Source organism: Bombus terrestris, chromosome 3 (assembly GCF_910591885.1).
Source record: "Bombus terrestris chromosome 3, iyBomTerr1.2, whole genome shotgun sequence".
Classification (NCBI taxonomy): Eukaryota; Metazoa; Arthropoda; class Insecta; order Hymenoptera; family Apidae; genus Bombus; species Bombus terrestris.
This window is the reverse complement of record NC_063271.1, coordinates 10,172,058-10,199,586: the sequence shown is the minus strand read 5'-3', so window position 1 is coordinate 10,199,586 and position 27,529 is coordinate 10,172,058. Positions and strand designations below refer to the sequence as shown.

The 27,529-nt window shown below is 32.7% G+C and overlaps 1 protein-coding gene and 1 long non-coding RNA gene across 7 annotated transcripts in view; one reads left to right on the top strand and one right to left on the bottom strand.

Moving 5' to 3' along the window:
* The window catches only part of LOC100642239 (monocarboxylate transporter 10), a 310,901-nt gene that overhangs the window by 51,363 nt on the left and 232,009 nt on the right, over nucleotides 1-27,529 (top strand). The gene's annotated exons all lie outside the window — the stretch shown is intronic.
* Nucleotides 1,988-10,879, bottom strand: LOC125384764. The gene is made up of 3 exons (XR_007223524.1): nucleotides 10,461-10,879; nucleotides 8,103-8,179; nucleotides 1,988-4,484 (listed from the first exon to the last, which is right to left on the bottom strand). It is a non-coding gene; the product is annotated as an uncharacterized LOC125384764 (long non-coding RNA).

Sequence of the window (27,529 nt, the reverse complement as noted above, 5' to 3'; positions counted from 1 at the left end):
GTTTCGTGATAGGAACAATAACAATTGCTCACTTTTAGGAGCTAATAATTGAAGAAGTTATTTAATGCACATGTGGTGTAACTATGTGTTTTTCAAAAAGGAAATATTGTACCATCAGTCTCATAAGGATTAAAAAATACCTCCCATTTTCTTCTATTTATTATACAAATTTATAGCTTGAATTTGATAAAATTGTTAATCAGGCATCAAATATAATACCATTCTTTAGTGTGTTTACGAATACAAGAAAATGGTACCAGCGCGGAAATTTCAAATCCGATTACGCTATTTAATTGCATCAGGCTAATTATCATTGTCTTAACAATGTTGCTTTCGTAATTCAAGAGCAACACGCGCGTGGATTAATCGTGCGAGTATATCAGTTACGTGTTGCAATAACTCTCCAGTAAAATGTTCCACGGGTGGCGTTCTGCTGAGTAATTACGTGCGGTCCAACTCTATTGTTCTCCTTTCCATGCTTTCTTTCTCTCTATTCATTGGTGGTATGAATTTGTTTTATTTACAGCGGAACGTTAAATATCTAGTTATAATTAAAGAACGTAATTAAGCAATCCGCGTGTTATAAATATTCGTCTGGTCAAATAAAAGTAGTGGGTACAAATTTGTGGACTGGAAAATAATACGTTAGAATTAGGATTTATTTCTGTAAATTTTTAAATCATTATCTATATGCGTGTATCTGAAATGAAATTTTCTTCTATCGAGAAAACTATAAAGTAGTTAGAAAAAAATAAAGTAGTTAGAAAGAAAACTATAAAACTATAAAGTATAGTAAATCAGGAGACTTTCGAGATGAGAATGAAATATCAACTAATTTAATTAGTATTAAGAATTTCGATGTAAAATTAGTACAAGTCGATGCGAAAGAAAAATAATTGCAATATTTAATCGTTATAGATAATATTTAATATAAAATGTTATTTTCCAAATATGCATTAAATCAATTTATACAAAAATGAAATGAAGAAATTTGCTCGCTTTAATATATCTGATTGTCAAACTAAAATGGACAATATGAATTTATAAATTAGAGAATACCATAGCACGTAGAAATTATTTTTTTACTGTAATATATTTTATATATTTCTGTGGACAAACAATTTTATATCTTAAACACTATTTACTACCACTAACGAGAAACAGTGAAAAATGATATATTTCTTCCTTACTGCGGAATATTTTCTAAAGAAAGAATGAAAATGTTAATTTGCAACGATGCAGGGATGTTAAAACATAAGTGTAGCTTTATACGACACAATTTGGGAGGAAGCGTGTGTTTCCGGTCGAATTAACCAAAGGCAAGAATCAATGACATTTATATACCTATGGTTCCTCTAGTTAATTATACACATTTGCAGGTCAATTAGTTGGGACAATGTATATTTAATTGAATTAGGATGCTGGAAGCGCTAACACGATGTTGATTAATTAACTGAAACAAAGTAACGCGACCTTAATTGTTCAAAGAGTAATTAGACATACTAGCGAATCACGTTGTCCTATTTCGATATCATCTTTCCGAATGTTCGAAAAATATACATGTAGAATGATATAATTATTTTGCTAAATTGAATCTTTCATAACATAATTAACTTGTCGACTACACAGAGTCACTATAATAGCAGTTTATGAATTGTTTTCTGTGTACGAATGATTATTATGTATTATGAATCTACATGGAGAAGAATTAAAATATATTAGTTTATACCAGTGTATTTTATTACTATAATTTACTAATATCTAATTGCATCCAAAAATGCAAGTTTTCAATAACCAGTCCTAATAAAATTTAACTAATTGTGATAAAAAATATCCAATACATGAATAATATACTATGTATAATGTATATGTGATTGAAATAATAAAATGAACTAATTAAATTTTGTCATCCACTTTGCAGAGTAAGTAACAGAGTCATGGTGGCACTTTTTGACCACTTTCACGTTAGTGCAATGGTTAAGACGCGCTTTGATTGCCAACATTTCAATGTGCCGATAGGAATTTAGTTATGCCCGATAGCGGAACGCGTTTCGATAAATCCATCAACGAGCTTTTATCCGTGGGATCTCTGCCTGCCCGGCAATCCTCGTAAAGCACACTGCGTATTCAATGCGAAAACGCTCTCGCGCGAATAGAACGAAACGAATTTCGAAAATCGTTTTAAACGTGACACTATAGGACAAACAAAAAGTCGACCAGCGAAATCTCTGTACTCGATAATAGAAGAAAAACAGATCACAAAACAGTGACTCAGCAGTCTGAATAAATTTTTGAAAGTATGCAGAAATATAAGATATAAAACTGTACACGATATTTGAAGCGATCTACGATGAGATTGCACAGAGATGAACATTCTGATTATTGCTTGGTGAAGATGATTAGATATTCAGATTATCAGTACATTCTGTTTCTATGCGTTTCAGCAAAATCATTTAGGAAAGCAACACGTGCAGTGGGGAATGTGTTCGTGCAAAGCATATTCATTTATTATATATATATGTCGTATGTATGATCATTAATTCTATTATTAAAGTAAAGCTATTTTTTATTTAAAAATTGCTAATTTCATATGTGAACATATAGTAACATTTTCTAGTAATAAATGTATTAAACGATGTAAATTTCCGAGTGGAATTTTCTGGTTTCTGCTGCCAAGGATCTAACAAAGAGCTAACTTTTAGCACACGAGTGAATTTTTACGATCTCGGCGCGAATAATAATCCTGAATTTCTGAGTATTTTTACATAAAATTGCTTTTGGAAATTATCACGTGGCGAAACGTAGCTCCATTTTCGGTTACTGATAACTGAAAACGTTGAAATAATTAACAAACCCGATATCCAATATCTGTGGTAATATTCGCACACCCTCTTGCGGTTAAAACGCGGGTCACGGTTAAACAAGTTTCCGAACTTGAAATGGAATTTCCGTTAATTCTTAATTTTTGGTCATTTAATCTTCTGATATTTCGTATTAGCAAAACGACTGCTTCATCTCTTAAACGTAGTCCATGTTGAAAATTTCAAATATTACAAATGCTTATATAAATTGCGAAGAAGCGATTTAATTTTCATACAATTGCGTTTCTCGACATTATTAGAGTTGTGACTTATTTTTATTACAGGCAAATGATCTACTCACAGTTGTGTAAACAGATATTTGCAATACGATAAGAGTGATGAAATTGTTTGTAAAAGAATTGTATATAAATAGAGCTAAAAAGATCATTTGGAACGTCAGGAAATACAATATTTTGCAACATTGTTAAGGATCGCTACAGGTTTGAAATTCTATTGGCCTTGATATATTAACATTTTGCAATCTAAGTTGATACTTCCCTTTAACTAATTCGCATTGAATAAATTGCTTCCAGAATTTGATAATTTAATTATATCTTCGTATTTTAGTAATCGAAAGCAAATACACAGTTTCAATTAATCTAAGTTTTCATGCAAAATAGTTGCCTGTCTTATGAAATTATACCATAAATTATTTGATAATCAATGAATTTCTAGTTGACCTTTACCCTTATGCAAATACCAATACTGAATATCACAAACTGTCTGATAACAGCCGGATGAACTCCTAATTAATCTCCAACTATATTTAAATGCCAATATTGAATTCAATTTGGGGTTTCTGTTAATGTGTACGTATTACAGAAATTACAAAGATCGTCGTGAAGGATTTAAGAAAATTGAAACAGCTTCCTATTCTAAAAAGTTACATCATTAATTTTCTAGTAATAGATGAACACGTAATTAATCTTCAATATGGAATGCCGATACTGAATCCAATCGTGGGTTTCTATTAATGTCTAGTTATTTTGAAAATTATTATTAAATCAATGTTTAATTATTTTGAATATCAACCTAAGAGATTTCTCTTATTCTAAAAAACACATTCCTTGTACGGTAAAAATGAAACAGAATTAATTGAGGTAGCATGTCGAGATCTCAGACATAGGACGGCAAAACGACCATGAAGAAGAGGAAACTCGTGCATCTAGCAATCCGATCTACCAATTAAACTATCTCTTCTGAAAAATGGCCAGCGTCTACAGTTGCTGGATTGCCAGAGAAACCAACTATTAATCTTCATCAGTGTAGCGACAACTAATTCGCTTCTGAAAAGTAACGCTTGAAATAAACATGTGCTGGTGGTACTATTGGGTTGGCAACTAAGTGATTGCGAATTTTGTCATTGGGTGGTATTGACAAAATCCGCAATCACTTAGTTGCTAATTCAATAGAAAGAGAAAAACATCTGAAGCGTCAGTTGTGGAAACTAATTTCTGGAATGTGTGGGGGAATCTTAGGCCTGTTTGCGATACGTGGGCGGCGTTGCGATTCGTGGTGATTGTCGTCGCGATATTTGACCAAAAGTCAGGGAGCCTTTAATATTAAATCGTGTCCATTGTGCGGCTCAACGTTGAAAGACGGCACAGGGACCATAGATGACACCTGGAACAATACAGAGATTGAATTATGTACCGGAAGAGCCCTTTTCATGGGCTCGTATGCGAACATGTTCCCTTTGTTTGACCATAATCCTAGAACAGCTTTTAAAGGCTTTGCTCTGAAGTTTAGTAATTTATAATTTGTACCATGTCATTTATTAATAACAGAAATAATTCTGTATAGTAATAAAGATCATTTGACGTACAGTAAGAGCAGTCAAAAGTATCAGTGGTTTATTTTCGACAGGATATAATTCAATCAGAATCTTTTCATGGAAAAGAAAATTTGCAATTATTTTATATCGCATCATAGTTATTGCTGGAATATTATAACACGTTGAAATTGATTTCTAAAACTTAATACGATTAAACTGATTTGTCCCAATTCAATAGATAAGTATTACAATTAAAATAAAATTTTCAAGAATTGAAAATTCAATTTTCACGTTATCTGTTTAAAGAGTAAATTTTAAAATTAAATTTTTGAATAAAACGAAGTAACTTCAAATTATAATTATTCTGGATTATAAGATAAAAATTCAGAAAGTATTATTTAAATCAATTAAAGTTATTTTATAAATAAAATCTCATTTTAATGTAAAAGTTAAAAATAATGGGTTTTTTGGATTTTTATACAAATTCAAATGAACAATAGGTATAGTTGAAAAAGATACAGACTCGGTAGAAAGTTGTTATGCCTACTAAGTATTATAGAAAGCATCAAATTTTGATTTTATTTTTCATACTTACACTTTTTCATATTAAGTGCATTCTGTCCTATGTTCCATTTTTAAATTTCCTATCAATGTATAAATTCGCAGTCTGATACGATTAAATTGGTACTTTTAATTGCTCAAATCCTTATCCGATAATTATTAATTTGTCATTTAATTTAAGAAGTTGATAGTTACGAGATAACTGTTATCATGGGACTGGATAAAATAGATTTTATGAAAATTATCTCCACGTGTAAAGATTAAAATTTCTTTTGCGATGGAAAAAGATATCCGAATTTTCGGATGGTTTGAAAAAGTAACGTCACTGGTGAGCAGAAAGATCGTAGAGATATTGGATATTCAGGGGATACCAGTTAAATGTAACTCGAGGACTCTTGAGAAATTTCTCAACTTAATTCAACGTGTCACATGCAACTGGCGGCACGGGATCATTTTCCTTTGAAATTTTAGGTCATACACCGTGATGGAATTAATAAAACTCGGACATTTGTAACTAGCTGCCCGGAAGGAAACATTATGAGGAGGAAATATGCGAAAGAACCTCGAACCAAGGTATCATTTTTTTAAATGACGCAATTTTTCGTATTTTCGTCAGAACTGACAGCTTTAAATTATAAGTTACGTAACCTAGATTCAAGGATGAGAATATTTAACAAGAATAGGAAGAAAATAAATAATGATGATCAGACTATGAATATTTATATAAAGTCATATTTTATACTATGTTGCAAAACGTTTTCATATAATAGATACCTATTAAAAACATAACAGATTTTATTATTTATTATACAATTTAATATTCTATCACACGTAGTTATAATAGTGGAATCATTTCATTTGAGAAATTCATGGAATTACGTAAGAAAGATTAATTAATTGCCTCGGTACTAAAATTTAAAAAATTTTACAAGCTGGAGTTAATTACGTTGGCCTGGGAATGGCTCGATTATAAAGAATGAAATCTTTATAATTGGATTGGAACGTAATTTTGTAATTAAAAAAATTAAAGAACATTTTGTCAGAAGTAAATGAAAACGTCCTTGCGCCTTTGAATTTTTCACGTGTAACATTTTCATAGTTTCTCGCGTTAAAAAAGACAATCCGTTCAAAGAAGAGCTAATATTTGTCTCTATCGAAGGATAATCGATGAAAAATCCAATACGATATCCTTTCTCTTCATCTGGATTCGCTCATAATCGATCATATCGACAGTCACGTCGTTTTAATTCCACCGTGTGCAAGGATCGGCCAATGCAATCTCGTTGTCGTGCCGCGGTATTAATCACTGTGCAGGAGTTGCGAAAGGTTAATATTCCATTCGGGGTATTACCGGAGAAGTTTCAAGTTACAAATTGTAATGGAAATCCAGAGAGCCATGGATTCTCGGAAACCCCGAACAGGCTGGTTGCGGTTGCCTTGCACCAGAGATTCTCGAATAAAGACCGAAGTTCGATGGCGGTGCTTGTTAACGATATTGTTACCGATATACATATGTTGCTACTATCGGATCACCGATAAACGCGATTCTTGTAATCATTCACATAATTAGAAAAAGGACTTACTAAATTCAAAGGTGTACGAGTGTTTTAGAAATAGATGTCTATGAATTTTATTAATAATCAATATATTGATGAAGCTATATATGTAATTATACGTACTGATTATATGTAAAAATATATGTCCAAAATCAAATAAAAGGAGGAGTAAAATAAAGCATAAAAAAATGTGGATTATTATACGTTTTCCTGTGAATTTTTAATATTAAGGATGTTAGAGAACATTTTTGCTGTATAATGTTCTCCACAATAATACATTACAATTTTTACATTTCTTTAATATACATATGTAAGTATTTGAATATTTCTTCAAGAAATGGTTAATAGAATATTATTGTAAATATTACTGTGGACTTATCCTTAGCCATGGATACGATTAACAATAAGGTTAAATTTGTAGTAAGACGTCTCATACTATGTTACGTTGAAACAATAGAAATAAAAAGCAAATAAGCAGTAATACATTTACAATTATTTATAAAAAAAAAATTAAGGAAGCTACGATTGTGGTACCCTGATGAATATTAACTTTGTTAACAAGGACTCAGAAATAACTGTATTCAATTGGTAAATGCTATTCGAATAAAATTTAGCTTCAACAAAAGTTACTTTTATAGAAAGAGTAAGTTAACTAATAAGCTATGATATCGATAGAAATTCATATTGTCATAGATTGTTTTCTGTGATTCCACTAAATGCTAAATATGAATTTGGCTTCCAATTATTAAAATACTTACATATATTGTTACCTAAAAGATCGAAAAATTTCACGAGAGTTAATTTTATTCCGAACTTCTCAAATAACAAGACGTTGCTTATTATTCTATCTTCCTCTACTACTTTTCTAACTTCAAACTTCCTTGCTTCATTTTATAAATCCTAAATTTAATGTTTGTTAACTTAGTACGAATGAAACGAACGTTTCTTACTAAATTTGGCCAATTTACCAATTGAAAAGTCAATTATACTGTATAATCAATAAGAGGAGGAAAAAATATATTAGTGCAAAGAGTGCAAAAAAAGAATTCAACCCAATTAAATTTATGCAATACGTTGAACATTTGTAATTATACTCTTGGGAAGACAACTTTCAATGGAGAAGTAATTACTGTGTTAAATTAAAAGAACTCGAGCAACGTTACACTTCGTGTACGTTAATCGATAACCAATCGATGATCAGTGCCATTAACAACGCCAATGGCGTACAATGTCTCTGTGTTCGTGTGGCAGAATGCACAGCAGCGAATGTGGTCTATGGATTGTACGGCCATGACACTACCGATAAACGCCATCTATTATTGGCCTTTTAAAAAATTTATTTTAATATACCTCGCGTACAAATCATGTTGTCATAAATAAAATGTCCGGTATTGAATTCGACAGTCCTGGGCCATTGTATTTTCGTGCTGCAAAAATTTACAGAGAATGCGATTAATTCCATTGGTGAATGTATAGAGACACGAATTAATAAACCCCTAACATGATCAATGAAATTCGTGTTCAAATTTGTTCAATCGTTTCTTTTATCATTTGTTTGCACAAGAAATAAAAACGAATAAAAAAGAATGGAAAAATAGGATTAATATGATTTCAGATTCATCAAAAAATATTATCGTAATATTTCTATTTGAAATACGACGAACGTGTATATTCTACGAATTACAAGTCACAATTTATTTCGAACGTATCTCAGGAACGTAACTCGTAACGAACTAAAAAAAACAGGCTAGAAAAATACGATCACGTTTTATCGTAGTTTATTCGTGATCACGTGAATGATATTCGGTATCGACATCGCGTTTCCTACTCGCATTTCGCAGAGTAACTAATTACGACAAAGGGTGACTTATTCCGAGAGAGGGCCAAAGAAAATAAAAAAAATACACGCGTCGTTTCGGCGACAGTTTCAGAAGCAAAAGTCAGCACAACGGGTAAATGGTAACAGATGCCATTTCTCCCGGCTGTACCTCCGGAAATGTGAGTGCTTGTGTACGTATGTAGGTATAAATCACGGATGCAGCAGTGGCATACACATTACCCGGCTGATGCTTTATGCATCTTGCTTTATTCAACAGGCAACGCTGGGATAATATCAGGGTGTTACGCAATTCTGATTGAAGTCGATATTCTCCACAAATCACAGTCGCCAGTTGAATGATCTATGTGTAAATACCCAAACCACTCGTTAAAAAGACCAAGCTACGACGTTAATAATGTCATAATATATTCCAATGAAATTATAGGAAAGAGAGAAATATCGCGAGGTTAGGTTAAAGAGAATCGCAAAAACATCATCATAAATCGCAATAGACGCTAATGTAAGTGAAAGAGGGCGCGATATTACCTACTGTGGTTAACCTCAAAAGCACAGGGGAAACATTAATCGTCTTGCAAGTGAGTGACCCAAAGAGGTTGAAATGGTTCGAAAGAAATCTCAGTAGAATGGTTGTCGTTTTTCATCAGTGAATATTAAAGAAGAGCGAGAAAAGTGAGATTCTGAGGAAAATAACCTCAATTATGACAGGTTACTGGTCTGATTAACACCCGTAGGGATATCGATGAGTCTTTTCAAATCTAAAAGTTAATTTTCTTTACTGATAAATGTCGATTTTCATTTCGTAAAAAGAGACTGGAGTGTAATAGATGACATTGGGAAAAGTCTTGCATTGCATAATTAATCTCGTCTAAAATATGAATCGTTGATTAACAGATACGACAAGTCAATACACAATTCACGAATTGATCTATAAAATTCAATAAATTGCACGCGAGATGAAAACTGATTCTTTCCTCTGCGTTACAGATATCTTCATACATCATTCATCTTAAATTCATTACCCTATATGTATAGTGTATGTACAGGTCGGAGCTACAGTCTATAGACTATAAATCCCCCATGAAAAGTACATTCTATCTTACGAGTATACCAACTGAATTATCTTAAGAAAGATTAAAAACTAAATAGCTGTGTTGTAAAAAACATAACGAGACATTTAGATATAATTGATCAGAGAATAAAGCTTTAATCCAGCGCTAACTACTGTATATTGTATTGAATTGGCAAATACGTAATGCAAACATTTTTACATAACAGATCGTTTCTCTTTTTAAAACGAGAGATTGTTCGTAACCTATAAAACGCATGTATAGTCTACAATCTGAGATTTTAACACGCAATTTAAAAAGATGTTTAATATATTTCGTTAAATCTTTTTAGTTATTTTGATTTGAACATGAACAATAAGAAGACGTATTTTCGTACAGTTATAACTTTTTACTGTCGAAAAGATACAAACCGATAAGATGAAAATAAAAATACAAACAGCAAAAAAGATTTGTGATGTGTATGGTGAATGAAAGAATGATCCAAAGATGGTTCAAAACGTTCTATGACTTTAGTTTTACCGATGGTAAACATTAAACATTTTGGTGGATCTATTGAGATTAATAACGATCAAATTTCCAGTCTATACCGCACGAGAAGATGTTGAAGTGTCAGCAGTATCTAATCTTTAGCGTCAGAGAATCGTTTGCATTAGTTTGGTATAGTTATGGTCATATCGATATTATTTTTTGGCCAACTCAATATAATTTTTACACTTTAATTGTCGTCAGCAGTTGCATTAAATGACTACGACAACTATAAACGAATAGCGTCATGAAAACCATATTCTTTTAGTGACTTACCTGCACAGTCGAAGTTGAATAATTATCATTAGTAGCGATAGAATGATAGATGAACGTTATTACTTCGAAAGATTAATTTTCACGCTGCACTGGTTCGACGATATTCGGATAATTATTATTACAATTCCATCGCACCAAATGTTGAAGCCAGGTTAGGACGTAGATGGACGGAGTACCCGGCACATACTGCATACACATTATCATGAACTGAAGCCACATCCTGTATTTCCAAGTTGATCTCTTTTGGTTATATTTCCGATAACGAAAAGTGATTTGATATCTTCTTCAAACAGGATTTCAAATAATTAATGAAATTCTAGATGAAACGAGCTGAACTGTGAATCAACGCGAAAAAATCATGACACGCGATCAAAAGTGATACTATTACGACGATTAGAAAATTCTGACGCCATTATGAGAGAGAATTACGAAACACTGTAATACTACGGTAAACAGTAATCTAATTATATTCAATAAAACTATTTATTGAATTTTAATCAAACAATTTAAAAATTATATTGATAATTAATATAAATATTTTTAAAGCGATTAAAGATGATTATCATATTTAAATCGTGATTTGTAATATATAGACAGGAAGTTTTAAACTAATCAAGTGTTACAAATTCAGTTCGTCTCGCGGAATAACGTCGTTCGTAGCGTTTTTCAATCTTTACAGACAGTTTTGCAACTTTTTAAGTGTTGTTGATAGTGTTATGATAAAAATTAATATGTGATGTATAGATATTGACAGCAAAACAAATGTGTGATAGGTTATAGTGTTAATCGTGAAGTGTATTGTTAAATTAAGTCAATTCCTGTGATGATTGCTGCATACAGACTGGATGCCGCCATTTTTGCTATTCAAGTCGAACAGATAAATTCTTAATTTTTTTGTTTTAATTTTTCAAATGTATAGCTTTTATGGATATAAAAAATACTTAAAGTTAAGCTGATATTAGCGTTTGTTTACTATTTCTCTTTGTTTTTAAAGTTTTTGTTTCGAAATCCACTGTATTTTGATATAATTCTACATATTTCGTTATGACTTATTTGTCACTTTCTAATTGTCCACGAAAATTCCATTTATAGAGAAATATTTGTTTTTCAGAGCAAAAATTCATTTTATATAATATAATTATGCTTTACGGAATAATTGAATGTCGGATAACGAAATTTCACAGGGCATTCTTTAGATATATTTCAATTTAAAATGCATATAAAATTAAATTTGAAACATTTAAAATGTGAATATTCATGAAAGTATTTTAATAAATAATCAATATATCTTACATATATATTTGCTTCTACAATTTTAATACGATTGTTAGAACCTACAACTCATAGGTATCACTATTTTATTAATATAATACTAGGTTGGGATTAGGCTTTTGTTTTACTAGGTTCTTGTCTTATTGCCTTCAATCATACAATTCTAAATCAATTTAACTCGAATAGTATAATACATAAACTGCGGATTTTTATGGACTAATGAAAAATGTAAGGGTATAAAATGAAGATATAGAAGCTATAAAGAAAATATATAAAATGTTTAAAGTATAATATCCCTTATAGTATTTAAGAGTTAAAACAATATGTATTATTTTAAAAGAGAAATTGTCTATTATTAACAAAATCAATCATCTAATATCTATTATCAATAATGGTTTTATTATGTTATTTCTATTATCAATAATAATATTAATTAATATACTAAATATTGGACGATATTATTGTCTAATATTTACTAAATACATAGCAACTATTAGTAATAATTGAAGAAAAAGTTATTTTCACGTTCCAAAAATATTTGGTTATGAAAAGGTTGACTAAATTCTGTGTACGTTTATACATAGGTGTAGCATTGCTGCTTTAAAGTTATGGAAATTATCAATCTATATACACATATTCGCCGTGATCCAGGTTTATCTCATATCGGTACATATTTCAAAATTACAAGTGCCTTGCCCTATCAATGCGTTCGTAACTCCTGTATAGTGATAGTCATAAAGTGGAACACTCGAAAGACAAGCATATCCAGGTCTGGCACATTGAATATCCTCCACTTCCCGTGTATTTCTCCAGGGTTTGCTGGCTGGAATTTTTTACTAGCTCAATACGAATATTTCGGCCGTCTTTTTACGATGTAACACGGAGTACTGTCTCATAAACTAGAAGATCCAACGAACCCCAAACGTTGAGCACTCTTCAAAGCTCGCTAGCTTAGACGTCCAGCCTGTTTCACTGATAAAATCTGAGACTTTTCAAAAAGATGGTATGCAAGTAAAGGATCTCGATTTCCAATTTCAAGTACACTCTTCAACACTTTAATTTCGAAGCTTTGAAAGGTCTTTTAAGAAATTCAAATCCTCTGACTTCGGGTCAATACACTTTAACTTTAGTAACACGGGACGATGTTAACTACGACTTTTGCTTTTTTTTTCTGAGGCCACGTTAGTCTGTTAACTGGGTCATCAATTGAGTCCGAAATGCCTATATTCTTATTTTAAGAAATATTTTAAATATTTATAAATGTAAGACATATCTTAATTATTTTAAAAAGTTAAAGAATTTCAAAGTTTAAGTATTGATTCTTTCAATCTTTTTTCATATCCAGTTCTTTACTAGACAAATGATAAGAAATAGTATTATTTGAAAATTCTGGTTCATAGATACACCATACTAATCAAGACGTATTTTCAGTTTTTCTTTCAAATAAACGGAATAATGAAAACTGCGTCAATTATTAGAAGAATTTTTTAAGAAGACTATGTAATACAACTCACATGCTTTTCATTATTTTCACTTGAAAAGAATGGTCAATATTCTCCACTCATTGATAGATATGTACGCAAGAAAACCGACTGAAAATGTCCTATGATTCCTTTGAAAGAAAATCTCAAAGGTATCTGAAAAGTAACATTTTAAAGCTGAATAGCCCTTAAAAGACGAAGTCACGGGAAAAGTGTCAATGTTAGTCGGTCAATAGCTGTCAGAACGCATTTCCAGTTGAATTAGGCGAACGCGTGGCGAATCGTTGATCCGTAAAAAAAATTCTTCGGCTCTCGTGATGGCAACGCGCCGACGACGACGACGACGACGAGCAGATCTTTCCAGTCGATAGAGCAAAGATTTAGGTGAACCGGAACAGCGCCTCTGAAACCGCCGCTGCTAAAGGTCTTTAAAAGCTTGCACTCGCGCGAAAGCCTTGCAAAAAAACGAAGACGGGAAGAGAAAACGAGAGAAAGGGAATTGAGAAGAAAAAAAAAGAAAGAAAAAATAAAAGCGTGGAACCAAACCGGAGACAGAATGCAATGGCATCAGTAGCTGAAAGAGCCCGTTGCTCGGTTCGTGAAAATGCTCTCTGAGCCCTCTCGAACTTGGTTTGAAATTAAGATAAGCCGACTCGAAGTGATACTCGGCTCTATTGAAAAGTAATCCCTTTAAAACTTCATCTGCCTTGGAAAAAGTGCGTCGCTTGACGACGGAAGATTCTTAGTTGAATAACTTCGTATTAAATAAGTTTTCACTGGTTGGAAATTCTACATTAGCGTCCGTAAGTATTTTTAAACACGTGGTGCAATTCGTTCAAAATGTTTCATTGTCAGATGTTTATTATGTTAAGTTGTTACATATGAAACGATCGATTTTACAAACTGTAAACTAAAAAATTATTCAGAGCTTAAGATGACTATTATTCAGACCGGAGGTGATGTTATATAGCATTTGTTAAAGGCCAATTCAAAACTTGAAGCTAACCATATATATGCTTATAACATTAACCTTGTATACGTTCTAGAAAAGCTACATGAAAAGGAGAGACAATTTGTCATGAGTGTGAAAAATTTCGATTGGAAAATACAAATGTGGAAAATGGATCGAGAAACTATCTACAATGAACAATTAAACGTTTCAATTTTAACGATTGTCATTTTGCTTTACAATAGTCAATATGCTTTGAATCTGTTGTAATTGGATCGAGGACATTCGTTTGAAGTTTATTTTACACATTTACAATAATTTGGAACTGTCCAAATATGTACTTATGGAAGGTCGTGTAGATTTGATTGAATAAATGTGTCTTTTGTAAAGTTTAATATAAGCTACTGTTAATGTTAGTAATTTAATTCAATAAAGCATTTAGGGGCACGTTATCAGAAGTTTGTTGTTAACTGTGTCGGAATGGCGATTGAACTTGCAGAGGGCTTGGCTGTGAACAGATAAATTTATGTCTTTGAAACGATCAAAGTTTAGTTTCGAGTGATCATGTATAACTGTAGATATGCATAGTACCTATACGACGTTATTTAGCACTGGTAAGTCTGAGTTTCCATTTGGTCGCTTTAGGCAGAGATATATATCTAACGTTACAAAACGTTCAGAAGAAATAAGACGAGGAGATTGCAAGTTAGAATATATTTCATTGAAACAAATCAAACAGAAGAAAATTTATCATTTCAATTCAGATGAAACTGTAGCTTCAAATTAATCTGATTTAAATCAACTTTATGTCAATCCCGAATTTTCGAAGACCAAGATACTTAATACTTTAGCATAAATGATAAAGTTTCACTTGTCTTCAGTTTCGAATTAATAGATAGAGCATTTTAAATCAGTATATTTAACGTGTAAAAGATCACCTCAGTTTAAATCCTATTTCTTCACTTGTATTTATGAAAATGCAAATTTACATGAACAGCACATGGTAATAATCATATTACTGGTAATCATGCTGAACACACATGTGCCAGTATCCCTAGAGAAATTAATGTAGTATCCAATTTTCAACTCAAATTGATAAGCTCATTCTTATAATTGAATTTCAGAAAACGAAATGGACATACGAAAGGGAATTGAAATTTTATTTAATTAAGAGCTGTCATAAACGTATCAAGAAACACGTGTCTCTCGTTTCGTGTAGATAGCAATTACATTTAAATAGTGGGCATTTTCGGTGGCAAGTATCAGAATCATGATTTTGGCAGTCAGGCAAAAACACGTAAATGTGCTTGGATGCTAATCTCTATTTCCCGTTGATCTGCAGCTGATCAAATACACTATCAATCGGAAGCACGGCTAAGTACCGAAAGCCGACGAAATGAGTTGATTGCCGTACTACAAACGTTTCGAGGCCGATTCTATGTATCGATTAACGTCGGCTCGACGATCATCGCATATTTACACGGGAAAATTATAGGCTACTATAATCGGCTCAATTAACTCTTTTTGATTTAGTGAAACGCTGCCTCACACATTCGCCCATGACACACCGTCACAGGAATTTCTCTTCTTCTTCTCCTTCTTTTCGTTTGATTCGCCACTGAAATTCCCAGAGTGGAGAAAATTAGAAATTTCCCTGTGCCTATCCGAGCTACTTCAGAAGTCTCCTGGAGATTTTCTTTTGGACGTAACATTATTAAAACTAGGTGAGGCTTTTTATTTAAGTGGAAGGGAATTAGAGGAACCCGCATTAGAATTACCTAATGGAAGTTGCGTTTCACAGTGAATGATCACGTTTCATGATCGAGCTGTTCGTAAGATAGTTACAACGATCAATTTTACAAGTTGAAAAGAAGAACGTGTTGAAGTAAATCATTCGTTTTTTGAAATATTGAACACTAATCCTGCGATAAATTACTTTCCTCTTCGTTTTTTATTCGCCCAACAGTTTTTTCGATCAATCCTTCAAGGGATTGATAAATTGCTCAGTAAAACAATTGAAAAATGTAAAAAAGCTTAGAAATTTATCGCAGTATCCGGCGAGAAGCTTAATTATTGAAAGTTGAAATTTAGAATACAAGGCTTGATTAGATTGATTACTACGCTGCAGATTTGTTATGCAAATTCATACTTTTGAAAATGCAATTAAAAAAAAACAGATAATTGTCTCATGTATCGAGTTTTATAGAAGGCGATGTTCTTTGGATATTTTATATACTTTTTCATATTGTATACATTCGGTGAAATTTTCCACTTATCGTCTAAAAAATTCTGCATGAAAATCCCGAGTCTATCGATTAGTCGTAGATATATTTTTCGTTTCAATGTCTTCGATACAAATTTTATACAACCAACGTCGATGGTTCTAACAGTTAGGAACATCCGAGAACTACGTTTGAAAATCTTCTATCAGAATCAGAAGATCATTTGATCGTATAAGGCCATTAAATTAAACATGTGGATAGAAAAACAAGGTGGTCGATTGATCGCGTGCAGGTGGAAGCATTGGATAACGTTCTCGAGCGGATTACAGCCGAAGGATTGCATTCGCGAATTTCCCTGTGTTTACGAAACGTTCGATCGCCCATCCGCAAACAAGATGCAGATCGCGGGGTTGTGAACGAGCCCTGTTCCCCCTGTTAATTCCCCTCGTTCCCTTGATTGCACTCGCTCAAGAGAACCTACAGGAAGCTGTTAGCCCCGTGTTGTTATGCGCCAGACATAGTGCACACCGTGACGGAAGGCAAATATTCTGCTTCTCCTGAGACGCCATTGCGTGTTTGATGCCTCTGCTTCTCCACACACAATGAGAAATTCCCGTGTTTCGGGTTGATGCTGGTGAGAACACATGAAAGTTGGAAAGAATTGAGCGTACGATTATGCAAATGAACGTTGAAGTTCAGAGGTGCTCAGATTTTAATATCGTTTTATTGTGAAATTTTCTTTGGAAGGTTCTTAAATTGTAGAGTACAAATATCGTATGGAATTGTATAGCATGTGCAAGTACATATCATAAAATATTAGAATTTAGGTATTGTTAGGTGAGACGATAAATAGATGCTCTTTTGGTAGTTGTTAAATCGTAAAATGTAAATGGTATATTTTGGTAATGGATTGTAGGTATCGAGGTTGATAAAGTTTATTGGGAAGTTATTAAATTATGACTATGTGAACCATGTGTTTTCGTTTTCGTGGAAGTTAAGATGTTTGTTTAATTCAGCAGACGAATGTTGTCCTTTAGGTATAACAGTATAGTATGAAGTTATGATTGAGTTTTTGCTGAAGATATTTTTTCTCGTAAATAATGAAATAGTGAGATGTGAAAATTACAAATCGTGCTTATGTATGATATATATTCTTTTCAATAGTTTTCAAAGAAAACTGTTAAATGTTAAAATGTGAATTCTATATCTTCGTAATGGTAATTGCTGGGCCTTTAATATTATTACATCATATTACTATTACCATTGCTTTCTCTCATCCTTGAATTATTTATATCACAAATTTCTCACTTCATAATCAATTCCATGGCTACGAAGATTACCAACCGTTCAAAGTGAAGCTCGTGAGATAAATTTCAGTGCTTCGAAATGCATCCTGCAAGGGCAAAAACCGAGGATCGTTTCGTGCAACAGTTCTCTTGTTCGCAGTTTCCGTTCGATTCCAGTCGCGTCCGACTAGATTCCATCGTAACGAGGAGTCGGACGAGCCATTAGGTCGACGTCGCGACCGACGACGTCTCCGGAAATTGGTTGTTTCGATCGGAGTTCGGGTGGCGCGCGTGCGGCAACTCATCGAGCACCGGGTGGGTGTCTCGTTCCTCGGCCGTTTTTACCAGTGCACCGATCACCGGGGAATCGTTGGAACGCCGGACGACCGAGAAAACGATATCTGTCAGAGGCACGTGCGACGTGACGTCGTTTCGACGACTAGGTCGCTGTTCCACGCTCGTTCGTTAGAATTTCGACGCCTCTGCCGTTCTACGATTGAATCGTCAGTCGTCGAGTTCTCTTAATATTTAGGAACGTCGTTTAGTTTCATTCGACATTTCTATTATTTTTATTCTTAAAGCAGAAATTCGTTTGTTGGTTTCTTTTATTTATTTATTGGCGAGAAATGGTTCGGATTTTTTTAAATTTAATACAAGGATGCTTTTAAGTAAAATTTTCCCTTCTTCAATTTTCTTTAATCCTCTGCTTGAATCTATATAATTTAATCGCGTATCTTATTCATTTCAATCAATCAATTTATATCAAACAAACATAGATATCCTTAAACAGCTTCGTTTCGGGCATTTTTTAGATTGTTCGAATAATAGGCTATTATTTTCTCCGTACTAGGATATTTAATAAAAAGATACTTTTTAACGAAATCTTTCCTTTAACATTCTTACTCTTATTGTAGTTACATCAAATAAATGTAGGCATTTCCACGATCTGCGCTATGAGAATCGTCGGCTCGTAAAACAAAAAAAAGAAAAAGAAAATAGCAATTAGCATTACAAAAGAGCTCTTTTTATAGAAATTAATCGGTTAACTCGTTTAGATTTTCGATTTTCTATAATAATATACGATATTATATACAATATACAATAATATAATAGTTACATATATAATAATAGCGTTAAGAATTGTGGATCTTAATTGCCGAAATAAAAGTAAAGGAACACTAAGGTTACACCTAGAATTAATATTAAAATAGTTATAATTATTTAATAAACGATTTCCAGGATCTTCGTCGATATACATTTGCACGCGTCTCAACATTCTCTTTGTCTCATCTTTCATATTACACTGCCAACGGAACAGTTACATTCATCTGTTTTTTGAGACCGTGCATACGCATACTTGCACACACTCATATTCACATACGTGTGTCACTACTACGCGGCTAATCTAGTCTAGCACACAAAATTATACATATCTCAATAAATAGTGTATAATTATAAAAGTAATATACAATATTTTCTATAATAAGAAACAACCTCCTATCCTAACGATAATTACGATAATGATAACGAATGATATCGCGTTGGCAACTAAGTGATTGCGGATTTTGTCATTAGATGGTAATGACAAATAGTTCGTGTAAGCTTCATCTTCATTTTTCTCGATAAATACGGATTGAAGAGCTTACAATCTACGTGGACTAATCGTGGAAACAGAAATTGTGTAGCTAGACCAACATTGTTCTATTTGGATCGTTCGAATCGCATTGTGTGGTCGTTGTCGAACGATAATGAGCACGCGCCCTAGGGAATAATGCGATCTCCTCTGTTTCTATCGCGACGAATTTCGGTAATCCGTGGCGTTTGACGTTCAAGATATCGCGATTGGTCCGGGCCCCAGTTTACCAGCTAATTAGCGATTTCCGGAAGGACGACGCGCGCGTGTCGTAGCTGAATGCGCATTTCAATGCGTGCTGTTCCAATTAACCGGTGGCCCGGCCTACGGGGTTAATTGGCCACTGATGATCGATAGACGCGTTAAAAACGCGCCATGCTTCGACTTTGTAGAAACAGCGGATGCTAGAGAAGTTCACTGTGGAATAGAAAAATTGATTCACGGTGTTGTTTAGAATTATTCGAGCGGTTTTATTCAATATTTGTTGCTCGTATCTTGAACATTATTTCGTCGATTTTGCATTGACTTTGTATTTAATTATATTCGCATTAATTAAATTGTAAGTTACAGGTTGAATATAGTTCGCTTTTATAGTTAACTATAGTTGTATATTTCTAAAAATTAAAACTCGCTATGAATTTGTGAAGACAGTTCACGTTGTTATTTGAATATGTTTAAGTAGCTTTGTTTGATATTTGTTACTTTAATTTTGAATGTTATATTGTTTAGTTCTTGCTGCTATGCTATTTATTGCTATGGACGATTAATTCCAAATTTCCCGATGATTTGTGTAAACTTTTACGAGGTACAAGTGGATTTTAGATGGATGATATTTAGTATATGTACAGTATATAAAATAAAGAAGATATGATTATCTGTGTATGTAGCAGTGAGAAAATTTTTCTTCCATTTTTTAATCTTGTTAATATTATTTAGATCTTTATATTCTTTATTAAAATTTTGTAAAATGTTGCAATGTGTAACGTTTACTATTAAAAAAAGGAAAACAGTTTTTGAATCGTAACACGTGTTTATAAAATAATTTTATTATAAAATAATTTCTTAGACTAATGAAACTCTCATTTTTAAAAACAGCTTACTTATAGAATTAATTTTGGAGAATATCTTGATATTATTCTTCTGGTAAACGATAATATGATCTTTTCATAAATCAATCTATTTTTTATAATTTAAATGTACTAGAATAATCAATACTTCTATATCATTTCCTTTAATATTATAGAAAATGGAAAATTTAAATGAATTAATCGATTAATTCCTATAAAAAGAGCTAATTGCTATTTTCTTTTTTTCTGTTTTACGAGCCAACGATCGTTCTCGATTATATACCAATGGTTTCACGATGCTGTTTTATATGAAATTATTAACCTTCGTTTCCTCGTTGCTCTTGTTAGGGGAAAAGGAAGTAAGATGGAACTCTGTCAGGAATTAAATGATTTCTTTAATTCGTTATTTCGAAGAGCGCCTGGAACGGTTGATGAGAAAAATACTTAATTTTCTGGTCGGAATTGAAGGAATGAGAGTCACTTAGGCTATTATAAATTTGCAGTCTGATAACTAGTTTCTTTTCTGGTAGAAGATAAGTCGAGAGTTTATAAAATGATGCGAAGGAATAGTCAAATGAGTCACACTGTAATTGAATTAATTATTCATTCATATAAATTAAACTCAAATAGAGTAACAATTTAACCAAAGAAGTTTAGCAGTTGCTAGATGTATTGGTAAGTACATATTTAAAATTGGCAATTTAACATACAAAGTGGCGAAAAAGTTGGGAACAACATCGATCACTCCCATAAATTGATTTTATATTTGTGTCATCGTCTTACAACAAACCGACTTGAACAAATTTATTTATTTCTTGACAATTGAATATTAATTGTATGTTTGCGCAGTGAAATTAAATTAAATTAAATTACCACTAAATTGGTAGGTACATATTTAAAATTGGCAATTTAACATACAAAGTGGCGAAAAAGTGGGGAACAACATCGATCAATCCCATAAATTGATTTTATATTTGTGTCATCGTCTTACAACAAACCGACTTGAACAAATTTATTTATTTCTTGACAATTGAATATTAACCCCTTAACCTACAACTATGGGCATAGCCTGTGGTAGATGATCGGGCCAAACGTAAATATTACGGGTATAGTACGGGTCATCGTACTACACAAGTTATGCGAATGGCTCGAAGGCAGTGCGAGCTTGTTTACGTTTTCGGGCGTCAAAATTCTCGAACGTAAATCATAGATTAAGGGGTTAATCGTATGTTTGCGTAATGAAATTGATAAAAAGTGAAATTGATTCGTTTGACTTTTGAGAGGCTTCTTCATAGATAACAGCTTAAGACAATGAGAATAATTCGTACACGAAAAGGTTATGCAAAGTTTATATTTTAATCTGTAAACGATTTGATAATATTTAAGACTATTACTTAAGGATCAAGTGTAAGATTTTAATTTAGATTTTTTTTCAATTTTTTGAGATGTAATACGCATGATTTAGGAAATTAAAACGCAACATTTCCGGGGATTAAAACTCCATTTCTTGAGATTTAAAATATTAAAAATTCGGATTAAATTCTAACGTTCTGAGGCTGGAGATTAAATTGTATTAAGATCCAATTCCCAGAGATTTTAAAGCTACAACATAGAGATTCCAAATCCCTTTTACAAGTCTCTTTCCCATGTTGCTACTGCATTCCATCGATCACATCCTAGTTCTGTCCTTCTGCTATCCTCTTTACGAGAGTCTCAGATTCAACAATTCTGAACAACAGGCACGCGAACACGATAAAACAGTCTTCCTAGCAGCAAAACGCTTTTGAAATAACTCCATTCTGGTTAACTCGATATCAGCGTCCATTCGAGAGAAGTTGAAAATGGATCTGACCAGTTAATCCAAATGTCCAAATTATCTGTTTCCAAATACACATTATCATCTTGCGTTAGTATTATATTGTTTTACAAGTTTAGTCAAAAGGTTAGCATGAAATTGTAGGAAAAGTATTATGAATTCAATTATATACGTATTTTTCTTTGTTTCTTTATTATGTTTTTTCCTATTACAAAACTAATTCACCAACATGGTACTTTATTAAACTCTATTAAACATTATACTGTCGTATTAACAAGCTTTTTATATTTCTTCTTCTTCGTATTTTATATATTTTTGCACATTGAATATACAATTTTGTATCCTTTAATTTTGCCTAAATCGATAAAAATTCATACTTTCGATCGTAATATTGTATTGGGATTTTATGGGGCTCGTGTAGAATTGAAATATTAGGTTGTCCGAAAAGAATCTTTCTTTCGCAAACGTGTTTTTTACAACAGTGCACCTTCAAAGAAACCTGAAATCAAGTCTGTGAAATGTCGCGGTGTTTATCTCAACAGAACGAAATGGATCGTACGTAATTCGGCAAAATAATATAAAACGAAAAACGTTGTGCGTCTATTATTTCTTCATACAACGAAAGAAACTTTTCGGACGACCTAATAGACGCTATGATAAGACAGCGGTGTGCAAATATTTTTTTAGCCACTATATATGAAACAAAATCCGAAAACTGAATTACATTCATACGTATATTCTGTTGCAAGTGAAATTGGTCGCTATTGTATGCTATACTATTGTACGTATATCTGGGATCTTATGCAAATTCAAATGGCGATTCTATAAAACTGAGGGAGGTTTTAATCGTCGTTTCACTGGCTGTAAAAACTGTCAGTTTTCGCCGACTTTTACAAAAACCTCATAGCACTAACAAAGAATTTTTTACCTCTGAGAAAGTATTGCATTATGAGCATACAAGCTTCGCTTCCTTTTAGTTTTAATCGTAAAGGATGATCCCATTTAATAAAATTTCTTGTTCTATTTGTGCAGTAATTTTTACAATGCGGAAATATTAAAAATATTTCTATGTTTGTATACACGTGCACGCGACGAAAGTAGTTGAAACTGTATGGGCTGTTCCCTTTTTATCGCTAGAATTCTGTTTCTCAAATCTAATACTGCAAGCTAATACTTAGATAGAGTTCGCGTGAACGTTGATTCGACGATATGTGATTTCAATAAAAATATTCTTTGTTAAGAGCATTTAATTTAGTTGTTGAATTGAACACATTAAGAGTCGATGGTGCTTTGATACAATACCTGATTTCAAATTATTTCCAATCAATTTATGTTATTGTATCGTGCTTTCTAACACTACGGTTATACAAGCAGAGACAAAACACTCAATTAATATCTTTTTCGTCGCTGTTCTTTCTTCTAATTTAGTTTCTAATCGGTTGGCAACTAAGTGATTGCGGATTTTGTCCTTAGGCGGTAATGACAAAATCCGCAATCATTTAGTTGGCAGCCCAATATAATTTTACACGGCTCGTGGTATCAAATATTCTTCCCATTCTGCAAATCTTTATTTTATCTCCAATTTGTGCAATTTTTTTCTGGTGAAATATTTATTATTTTGATACGGCTTTTGTTCCTTTGTAAGACAATATACATAAAAGTTCTTCAATGACATCGTATCTACGCTAGTTCTAAATTGAATTAGAAGTGGACTAGCGATAAACCCCAGCTACAGCAAAGAGATGTATCTTCAAGATTCCACAATTATACAATATTAGTTATATTTGTAAATACCATGGTCACTTAGTTTACCACGTTATTATTTATATCTTTATTTAAACTACTAGTTCATATTATAGAATAATAAACAATTCGCACGTAAATCGGTCAACTGAGAGGAATGCTGCAAAATCCACCTCTTATTTTCTAACATTACACGTTCCTATCTCGAAACATCCATCCATTGGCAAATATTTCCAATATTTCCTGGAACACAATCACAGTCATCGCAAAACGATTCTATATTCCATTCGATCTCTGACTGGCATTTCGCATGGAAGAGGCAAGAAAACCAGCAGACATTCATCGTTATTACCGTGATTGTTGACGCGTGATAATTTACACGGCATCGAAACGAAGATTTTAATTAGAAAGTGAACGAGAGCGAATAAATAATATAACGTCGTTGAACAACGAGGCTCTGGTTATCAATTGACATGGGGAATATCGATGCTCCTGTTTACGTGCCCCTTTCGTTGCTATGTCATTAAAATAATGTCTGATAGCTGAGAGAAGGTTTAAGAAAAAAAAAAGAAAATATAATTCTAAAATGATGGGATCAAATTTCTGATGATGGGATCAATAGAAGAATGTACTATTTGTCAGAGCAAGCAAAAATATTAATAAATATGTGGATCTAAATATCACCAGTTTTGGAGTTATAACAGGTTCTTATGAATAAAGTTTTACTTTTTTGAGAATGTTATATATGTAGTCTGCGATTGCTTACGAGTATATGGGAAATTTTAATACGGAAGGATGTATAACACCCATATAATATGCAATAATGTAAGAGTAGGATATGTTAAGTGAACAAGCAGCTATTTTAAATATGGAAAAATGAATGAAAGAAATAATAAATTCATTTCTACGCTGATGGAAATAATTAACGTAATAAATAGTAATAATAATATGCAAGAATGTCCGGAAGCTCGAAAGTATTTGTAGTATTCGCCATAGTATTTAAAGAACGAGACGAATCTCTATTTAAACGTTTGCACGGATATGAAGATAAAGAAACAGTAATTGGTTCATACGGTAACATAGCTAATTTTCTTCGACAATTTGTATTTAAATTGTCACCAATCCTTTGCAGAACTCTTTCTTCTAAGTGAATACTATAATTATCGATCTTTAATGTAAACCTAGATATATTACACATAATAAATTAGAATTAAAGCTATGACAAAATTAAACATAACAAAACAAAAATATCTTGCCATTTCAATAAAAATAGACGACTGTACCATGGAAAGCATTCGCATACTTTTACTAATTGAAAAAGCAAACAGTCTGATATCAGTGTCTGATGAACAACAGAATTGGTTTATTAGAAAGCATTGCAATCGATTATCCCGAACACGATCCGTAGATGTACGAGATGGAAAAAGAGAGAAGGAAGGAGAACGCGTGCAAATCGACGGATCTATCTCGATTTTAATTAAAATGGATTCACGCTGCAATCAACCGTTTATTTATTAATTAACATCGTCGATGTTTCGGTGGTTGCGTGGTATACCGTCAGGGATCGATCGTGATTTCCAGGAGGCGAAAATGATTGAAAATTATGCGCGGTCGTGGTAACAAATTGAAATTGTGAAAAACGGAAACGATTAACCTGCGAAGATCGGAAAAAATCGGTGACCCGAACGTCGCTCAAAATACAACCTCGATACAATTTCCAGCTATTTCGTCGATAAAAAATATGGATTATATTGGATGGGTTCTCAGAAAGTAAAAGTTGACGATATTTGAAATTTTTAATATTATTGTCCGGTAGTTTGAAGGTATTTTCTGATCGCAGTTTGCATATTTCCACCGATTTGAATCAGAATATTAATCATATATAGAAAATAAAACTTGACGATGTTTGACATTTTTTATACCATTCTACAATACGAATTTGAAACAGCTATAGTTCGTAAGATCGATGTTAATCACATACGTATCTAGTTATATGGCAATAAGTATAGAATGTTTATGTATTTATGTAAAATTTGAAGGTGAAAAAATGCATATGTACCTAAAGATATTCAAACTATTTTTGTACTATCTTCCATGTTTTGGAGTAAATTAATATAAATCGAAACAAAGATATCAACCTATAAACAAATCAGAATTGTAATTTATATTATTTTCTATGCAAAAATATATTACTACGATGTCGAATATCGCACTAGACTATCGTGCAACCTCTTTTCAGACACAATATCCAATATTTCTTGGAAAGATCGCAATACATTCATACAATGTATCATGTATTCATACAATCGTCTCGTCTTCTCTTCATAGTGCTCACGCTTGTATATAAAAAATTTCGGATTTGCTATTTTATACTTTTCTGCGTGTTCTGTTCTTCTGAAGAAGAAAAGGAGTGGAAGGAAGAGAATGGAGAGAGGAAAGTTCGAGGATGTCGATACAAGAGTCATTCGCACGCAGACGGCGATGACTTGGGGACAGGCAAGAGTCTCGACAAAGTAATTCCCATTGTACGCGAGCAAATACACGGGGAAGGCCACTTAACATCGCCACTTTTCAGCGACCCTTTCATCGCGCATTCTATCAGAAAACCGGCGCCGGATATACTCGTACGATATCCACCCTGACGCTTCCTGTTTCCGTTGGTTTTCCTCCCTTTTTCCGAACTTCCTAGGTTAGAACGCTCCAAGTAACTTTATTCAAGCTATTTCACGCTTTACGACGCGTTACGAATCAGATTCTGCTTTTTTAAAAATTCCGACTGGTAGCAAGTTTTATGGATTTATTTGGTTCGTTTTTTTTTTCTAACTACGTGTATCTCGTTTTCTACGTGGTTCTATTTCCATGTAATTTACGATTTTACGAAGTTTACAGAATAATTTAATACGACAAATTTTTCTATATTTCTAATTCGATAAGTATAAAATATCTACTTCTTTTTTTTGTATTCTGATATATTTCTATAGCGCGATATAATGAGGTGTAAGTTATTCTACTTCTCGCTGCGATTCGTTGGTTCGAGTTGAGTCTGAAGCAGAGCAAGGGTAGACGCAAAATTTTGCAACAAATTGCTCGTTGATTATGGAAATTGCTTTCCTAGCCGGCCACCACTACGCTTTCGCACGAGTTTATGTTGATAGAAGACGGAGAATCAATATTTTGCCACGCGTTGCTTTAACCTCTGAGAAATCTCGATTTTAAGGTAAACTAACAAACATTTTGGCTACGCGATGAGGAACGTGGAAGTATTTTCTGAAGTTTACTTTTGGTCAGCGAGTGAAATGGTAAAAAGATGTTTCTCATAAATGCGTTATACATTAAGGAAAATTTGCATGCCAGATAAATTAAGATTTTAACTTTTATTAGTCATTTTTCTTGTAATTATAATTAATCTAAATTTAAAAAAGAATAGAAACGATACGATATAAAATAAAAAGATCATTTTTTCAAATATAGATTTATAAAATGTGCCAATAATTTCTTCACGCGGATATATGCAAGAATTTATCATAATTCGTTCTTTTTCTCATATTTAATTAGAAACCGTAAATTTTCTCGTACGTATCTTTTATTATTTTATTACTC